Here is a 7500-nt window from a genome sequence, read left to right on the forward strand (position 1 = left end):
GGCTCGAAGACAGCCGGCAGCCGCTTCGGTGAACGTCACCCAGGAGGCGATTGGGGCCGTCCCGGGGCCGTCCCGGGATGCCGGCTTCCGCCACGGGGTCCCGGCCGCGGCCGGACCGGCTCGAATCCCCGCGGTCCCGGCAGCAGCCGGAGCCGCTCGCCGTTCGGGCTCCCGGCACCCTACGGATCCGGCGACTCGTTCGCGGGAGGCGGGGGGAGGCAGTGAAGGAGGTGCGGGCAGAAGCGGCCGCGGAGGCGGAGGGGGGGGGGGGGGGGGGCTCGGAGACAGCCGTCAACCGCTTCGGTGAACGTCACCCGGGAGGCGACCGGCGACCGGCCCGGGAAGCCATCGTCCGGCCCGGGATCCCGGCCGCGGCCGGACCGGCTCGAAGCCCCGCGGCCCCGGCACGGGGGAGGCCCAAAGACTGGCGGCAGCCGCTTCGCTGAACGTCACCCGGCCGGCGACCGGGGCCGTCCCGGGGCCGTCCCGGGATGCCGGCTTCCGGCACGGGGTCCCGGCCGCGGCCGGAGCGGCTCGAAGCCCCGCGGTCCCGGCAGCAGCCGGAGCCGCTCGCCGTTCGGGCTCCCGGCACCCTACGGATCCGCCGACTCGTTCGCCGGCGGCGGGGGGAGGCAGTGGAGGGGGTGCGGGCAGAAGCGGCAGCGGAGGCGGAGGGGGGGGGGGCTCGAAGACAGCCGGCAGCCGCTTCGGTGAACGTCACCCGGGAGGCGACCGGGGCCGTCCCGGGGCTGTCCGGGGATGCCGGCTTCCGGCACGGGGTCCCGGCCGCGGCCGGACCGGCTCGAATCCCCGCGGTCCCGGCAGCAGCCGGAGCCGCTCGCCGTTCGGGCTCCCGGCACCCCACAGATCCGGCGACTCGTTCGCGGGCGGCGGGGGGAGGCAGTGGAGGGGGTGCGGGCAGAAGCGGCCGCGGAGGCGGAGGGGGGGGGGGGGGCTCGAAGACAGCCGGCAGCCGCTTCGGTGAACGTCACCCGGGAGGCGACCGGGACCGGCCCGGGAAGCCATCGTCCGGCCCCGGATCCCGGCCGCGGCCGGACCGGCTCGAAGCCCCGCGGCCCCGGCACGGGGGAGGCCCAAAGACTGGCGGCAGCCGCTTCGCTGAACGTCACCCGGCCGGCGACCGGGGCCGTCCCGGGGCCGTCCCGGGATGCCGGCTTCCGGCACGGGGTCCCGGCCGCGGCCGGAGCGGCTCGAATCCCCGCGGTCCCGGCAGCAGCCGGAGCCGCTCGCCGTTCGGGCTCCCGGCACCCTACGGATCCGCCGACTCGTTCGCCGGCGGCGGGGGGAGGCAGTGGAGGGGGTGCGGGCAGAAGCGGCAGCGGAGGCGGAGGGGGGGGGGGCTCGAAGACAGCCGGCAGCCGCTTCGCTGAACGTCACCCGGCCGGCGACCGGGGCCGTCCCGGGGCTGTCCGGGGATGCCGGCTTCCGGCACGGGGTCCCGGCCGCGGCCGGACCGGCTCGAATCCCCGCGGTCCCGGCAGCAGCCGGAGCCGCTCGCCGTTCGGGCTCCCGGCACCCTACAGATCCGGCGACTCGTTCGCCGGCGGCGGGGGGAGGCAGTGGAGGGGGTGCGGGCAGAAGCGGCAGCGGAGGCGGAGGGGGGGGGGGGGCTCGAAGACAGCCGGCAGCCGCTTCGGTGAACGTCACCCGGGAGGCGACCGGGACCGGCCCGGGAAGCCATCGTCCGGCCCGGGATCCCGGCCGCGGCCGGACCGGCTCGAATCCCCGCGGCCCCGGCACGGGGGAGGCCCAAAGACTGGCGGCAGCCGCTTCGCTGAACGTCACCCGGCCGGCGACCGGGGCCGTCCCGGGGCCGTCCCGGGATGCCGGCTTCCGGCACGGGGTCCCGGCCGCGGCCGGAGCGGCTCGAATCCCCGCGGTCCCGGCAGCAGCCGGAGCCGCTCGCCGTTCGGGCTCCCGGCACCCTACGGATCCGCCGACTCGTTCGCCGGCGGCGGGGGGAGGCAGTGGAGGGGGTGCGGGCAGAAGCGGCAGCGGAGGCGGAGGGGGGGGGGGCTCGAAGACAGCCGGCAGCCGCTTCGCTGAACGTCACCCGGCCGGCGACCGGGGCCGTCCCGGGGCCGTCCCGGGATGCCGGCTTCCGGCACGGGGGCCCGGCCGCGGCCGGAGCGGCTCGAATCCCCGCGGTCCCGGCAGCAGCCGGAGCCGCTCGCCGTTCGGGCTCCCGGCACCCTACGGATCCGGCGACTCGTTCGCGGGCGGCGGGGGGAGGCAGTGGAGGGGGTGCGGGCAGAAGCGGCCGCGGAGGCGGAGGGGGGGGGGGGGCTCGAAGACAGCCGTCAGCCGCTTCGGTGAACGTCACCCGGGAGGCGACCGGGACCGGCCCGGGAAGCCATCGTCCGGCCCCGGATCCCGGCCGCGGCCGGACCGGCTCGAAGCCCCGCGGCCCCGGCACGGGGGAGGCCCAAAGACTGGCGGCAGCCGCTTCGCTGAACGTCACCCGGCCGGCGACCGGGGCCGTCCCGGGGCCGTCCCGGGATGCCGGCTTCCGGCACGGGGTCCCGGCCGCGGCCGGAGCGGCTCGAATCCCCGCGGTCCCGGCAGCAGCCGGAGCCGCTCGCCGTTCGGGCTCCCGGCACCCTACAGATCCGGCGACTCGTTCGCCGGCGGCGGGGGGAGGCAGTGGAGGGGGTGCGGGCAGAAGCGGCAGCGGAGGCGGAGGGGGGGGGGGGGCTCGAAGACAGCCGGCAGCCGCTTCGGTGAACGTCACCCGGGAGGCGACCGGGACCGGCCCGGGAAGCCATCGTCCGGCCCGGGATCCCGGCCGCGGCCGGACCGGCTCGAATCCCCGCGGCCCCGGCACGGGGGAGGCCCAAAGACTGGCGGCAGCCGCTTCGCTGAACGTCACCCGGCCGGCGACCGGGGCCGTCCCGGGGCCGTCCCGGGATGCCGGCTTCCGGCACGGGGTCCCGGCCGCGGCCGGAGCGGCTCGAATCCCCGCGGTCCCGGCAGCAGCCGGAGCCGCTCGCCGTTCGGGCTCCCGGCACCCTACGGATCCGCCGACTCGTTCGCCGGCGGCGGGGGGAGGCAGTGGAGGGGGTGCGGGCAGAAGCGGCAGCGGAGGCGGAGGGGGGGGGGGCTCGAAGACAGCCGGCAGCCGCTTCGCTGAACGTCACCCGGCCGGCGACCGGGGCCGTCCCGGGGCCGTCCCGGGATGCCGGCTTCCGGCACGGGGTCCCGGCCGCGGCCGGAGCGGCTCGAATCCCCGCGGTCCCGGCAGCAGCCGGAGCCGCTCGCCGTTCGGGCTCCCGGCACCCTACGGATCCGCCGACTCGTTCGCCGGCGGCGGGGGGAGGCAGTGGAGGCGGTGCGGGGAGAAGCGGCAGCGGAGGCGGAGGGGGGGCGGGGGGGACGATAGTGGCGGGGGGCGGGGGGTGCTCGAAGGCAGCCGGCAGCCGGTTCGGTGAACATTCGCCGGGGCGGGGGGGGCGACCTGTCCGTGCCCGGGGCAGCCCCGGGAAGCCGGCAGCCAGCACGGGGTCCCGGCAGCACCTGTTCCCTGCCCTGGGACTTGCCGTGCCCGGCGGCCGGTTGCCGGGTGGGGGGAGCGATGAGAGGCGGGGCGCAGCGGCCGGGGCAGCGCCGGGCCGCAGCGGGGGGCTGGGCGGGTGGGGTAGGCGTCGAGCGGCAAGCCCTCGGCTGCAGCGAATGTTCGGCGGTGCGGGGCGGGGGGGGACGGGACGACACGTTGGGGGCGCCGAGTCCGAGCCACCCCCGGCCCCAGGGGCGGCCGGAGGGGGAGGCCGGTGCCTGGCCCTGGGAGCTGCTGGGCGCCGGATGGCCGAGGGTGCGTCAGAAGCCGCCCGAGCGGTCGAGCAGGTCCTCCAGAAAGGCCTAGGGTGGCTTCGAGGGCCCCGGGAGCAGTCGAGGGAGGCCTCCAGGCAGGTCTGGAGTGGATGGGAGGCCTTCCAAAGCAGACAAGGGAGGCTGCCAGCGGGGCCTAGGCTGGCACTGCAGCCTGTAAATGGTTGGGGGGGGGGGCCTCTGGTGCGGCCTGGAGTCTCTGGGTGGCGTCCAGAGAGGTGCAAAAGATCCTCTGGTGCGGCCTGTGGTGGCGGAGAAGCCTGCAGAGCGTGCGGGGGAGGCTTCTGGTGCGGCCTGGGGTGGGTCGGAAGCCTGCAGAGCGTGCGGGAGAGGCTTCTGGTGCGGCCTGGGGTGGCTGAGAAGCCTGCAGAGCGTGCGGGAGAGGCTTCTGCTGCGGCCTGGGGTGGCTGAGAAGCCTGCAGAGCGTGCGGGAGAGGCTTCTGCTGCGGCCTGGGGTGGCTGAGAAGCCTGCAGAGCGTGCGGGGGAGGCTTCTGTTGGGGCCTGGGGTGGGTCAGAAGCCTACAGAGCGTGCGGGGGAGGCTTCTGGTGCGGCCTGGGGTGGGTCGGAAGCCTGCAGAGCGTGCGGGAGAGGCTTCTGTTGGGGCCTGGGGTGGCTGAGAAGCCTGCAGAGCGTGCGGGGGAGGCTTCTGCTGCGGCCTGGGGTGGCTGAGAAGCCTGCAGAGCGTGCGGGGGAGGCTTCTGCTGCGGCCTGGGGTGGCTGAGAAGCCTGCAGAGCGTGCGGGGGAGGCTTCTGGTGCGGCCTGGGGTGGCTGAGAAGCCTGCAGAGCGTGCGGGGGAGGCTTCTGGTGCGGCCTGGGGTGGGACGGAAGCCTGCAGAGCGTGCGGGGGAGGCTTCTGGTGCGGCCTGGGGTGGGACGGAAGCCTGCAGAGCGTGCGGGAGAGGCTTCTGCTGCGGCCTGGGGTGGCTGAGAAGCCTGCAGAGCGTGCGGGAGAGGCTTCTGCTGCGGCCTGGGGTGGCTGAGAAGCCTGCAGAGCGTGCGGGAGAGGCTTCTGCTGCGGCCTGGGGTGGCTGAGAAGCCTGCAGGGCGTGCGGGAGAGGCTTCTGCTGCGGCCTGGGGTGGGTGGGAAGCCTGCAGAGCGTGCGGGGGAGGCTTCTGGTGCGGCCTGGGGTGGCTGAGAAGCCTGCAGAGCGTGCGGGGGAGGCTTCTGGTGCGGCCTGGGGTGGCTGAGAAGCCTGAAGAGCGTGCGGGAGAGGCTTCTGGTGCGGCCTGGGGTGGCTGAGAAGCCTGCAGAGCGTGCGGGGGAGGCTTCTGGTGCGGCCTGGGGTGGCTGAGAAGCCTGAAGAGCGTGCGGGAGAGGCTTCTGGTGCGGCCTGGGGTGGCTGAGAAGCCTGCAGAGCGTGCGGGAGAGGCTTCTGGTGCGGCCTGGGGTGGCTGAGAAGCCTGCAGAGCGTGCGGGAGAGGCTTCTGCTGCGGCCTGGGGTGGCTGAGAAGCCTGCAGAGCGTGCGGGGGAGGCTTCTGTTGGGGCCTGGGGTGGGTCAGAAGCCTACAGAGCGTGCGGGGGAGGCTTCTGGTGCGGCCTGGGGTGGGTCGGAAGCCTGCAGAGCGTGCGGGAGAGGCTTCTGTTGGGGCCTGGGGTGGCTGAGAAGCCTGCAGAGCGTGCGGGGGAGGCTTCTGCTGCGGCCTGGGGTGGCTGAGAAGCCTGCAGAGCGTGCGGGGGAGGCTTCTGCTGCGGCCTGGGGTGGCTGAGAAGCCTGCAGAGCGTGCGGGGGAGGCTTCTGGTGCGGCCTGGGGTGGCTGAGAAGCCTGCAGAGCGTGCGGGGGAGGCTTCTGGTGCGGCCTGGGGTGGGACGGAAGCCTGCAGAGCGTGCGGGGGAGGCTTCTGGTGCGGCCTGGGGTGGGACGGAAGCCTGCAGAGCGTGCGGGAGAGGCTTCTGCTGCGGCCTGGGGTGGCTGAGAAGCCTGCAGAGCGTGCGGGAGAGGCTTCTGCTGCGGCCTGGGGTGGCTGAGAAGCCTGCAGAGCGTGCGGGAGAGGCTTCTGCTGCGGCCTGGGGTGGCTGAGAAGCCTGCAGGGCGTGCGGGAGAGGCTTCTGCTGCGGCCTGGGGTGGGTGGGAAGCCTGCAGAGCGTGCGGGGGAGGCTTCTGGTGCGGCCTGGGGTGGCTGAGAAGCCTGCAGAGCGTGCGGGGGAGGCTTCTGGTGCGGCCTGGGGTGGCTGAGAAGCCTGAAGAGCGTGCGGGAGAGGCTTCTGGTGCGGCCTGGGGTGGCTGAGAAGCCTGCAGAGCGTGCGGGGGAGGCTTCTGGTGCGGCCTGGGGTGGCTGAGAAGCCTGAAGAGCGTGCGGGAGAGGCTTCTGGTGCGGCCTGGGGTGGCTGAGAAGCCTGCAGAGCGTGCGGGAGAGGCTTCTGCTGCGGCCTGGGGTGGCTGAGAAGCCTGCAGAGCGTGCGGGAGAGGCTTCTGCTGCGGCCTGGGGTGGGTCGGAAGCCTGCAGAGCGTGCGGGAGAGGCTTCTGCTGCGGCCTGGGGTGGGTCGGAAGCCTGCAGAGCTTGCGGGGGAGGCTTCTGGTGCGGCCTGGGGTGGGTCGGAAGCCTGCAGAGCATGCGGGGGAGGCTTCTGCTGCGGCCTGGGGTCTCTGGGTGGCCTCTAGAGAGGTGCAAAAGACCCTCTGGGTTGGGCTGGGGTGGCTCTTGGACCCCTGCCACACAGTGGAGAGAGGCCTCCGGCCCGCCACCTGTGTCCCTGTGTGCCTGAGTGCCTGTGTCCCTGTGTCCCTGTGTCCCTGTGTCCCTGAGTGCCTGAGTGCCTGTGTCCCTGTGTCCCTGTGTCCCTGAGTGCCTGAGTGCCTGAGTGCCTGTGTCCCTGTGTCCTTGTGTCCCTGTGTCCCTGTGTCCCTGTGTGCCTGAGTGCCTGTGTCCCTGTGTCCCTGTCTGTGTACCTGTGTGCGAGAGTGTCCGGCACGCCACCCAGCGGCGGCGGGCAAGCAGGTAGGCGGGTGGGCGGGCCGGCGAGGGCCAGTGTGAGTTTGGGGGGTGGGAGGGGAGGCGGCAGCTGGAAGCGTCAGAGGAGGGGGCGTGGCTCCGGCTGGCCCCGGGAGCAGGTTCCCGGGACCGGGACCGGCTGGACCCGGCGGGTGGTTGATCCCGGGGCGGGGGGCAGAGGCGGCGGGAAGCGGCAGCTGCGTGTGCGGCGGGGGGGTGGAGGGCGAACCGCGGCGGGAAGCGGATGCTTCAGAGCAGGTTACGGGAGCGGGGACGGACGACACCACCTGTCCCCGCCCCGGGACGGGCTGGACCCGGCGCCCTGGACCCGGCGCCGTGTACCCGCCGCCGCCCCCCGCCGCCGCCCCCCTCCGCCACCCCGGGACCCCGACGTTTTTTGGCGCCCGCGCCTTTTTTTGCTCCCCGCCTGCCCGCGCTGCCCCGGGCCCTCCCCCGGGGCGGGGCGGGAGGGAGGGACGGACGGACGGGTAGCCGGGGATCTCCGAGCGCGCGCCACCAGACCGAGGCGGGGTACCGGCGGTGGCGCGCGGCGGCGGCAGCGGCGGCAGCAAGCGACGGCGGGGGGGGGCAGGCTAGGGAGAGAGGGGGAGCGGCATGCGGTAGGGCTGGGGGGTTTGTTTCGGGGGGGAGGGGTGGGGGGGGGGTGGCAGCGGTCAGCGAGAGCGGGGAGAGGGGGAGCGGCATGCGGTAGGGCTG

Source organism: Melanerpes formicivorus, unplaced genomic scaffold (assembly GCF_026170545.1).
Source record: "Melanerpes formicivorus ecotype bairdi unplaced genomic scaffold, bMelFor1.0.p_v2 SCAF_1857, whole genome shotgun sequence".
Lineage (NCBI taxonomy): Eukaryota > Metazoa > Chordata > Aves > Piciformes > Picidae > Melanerpes > Melanerpes formicivorus.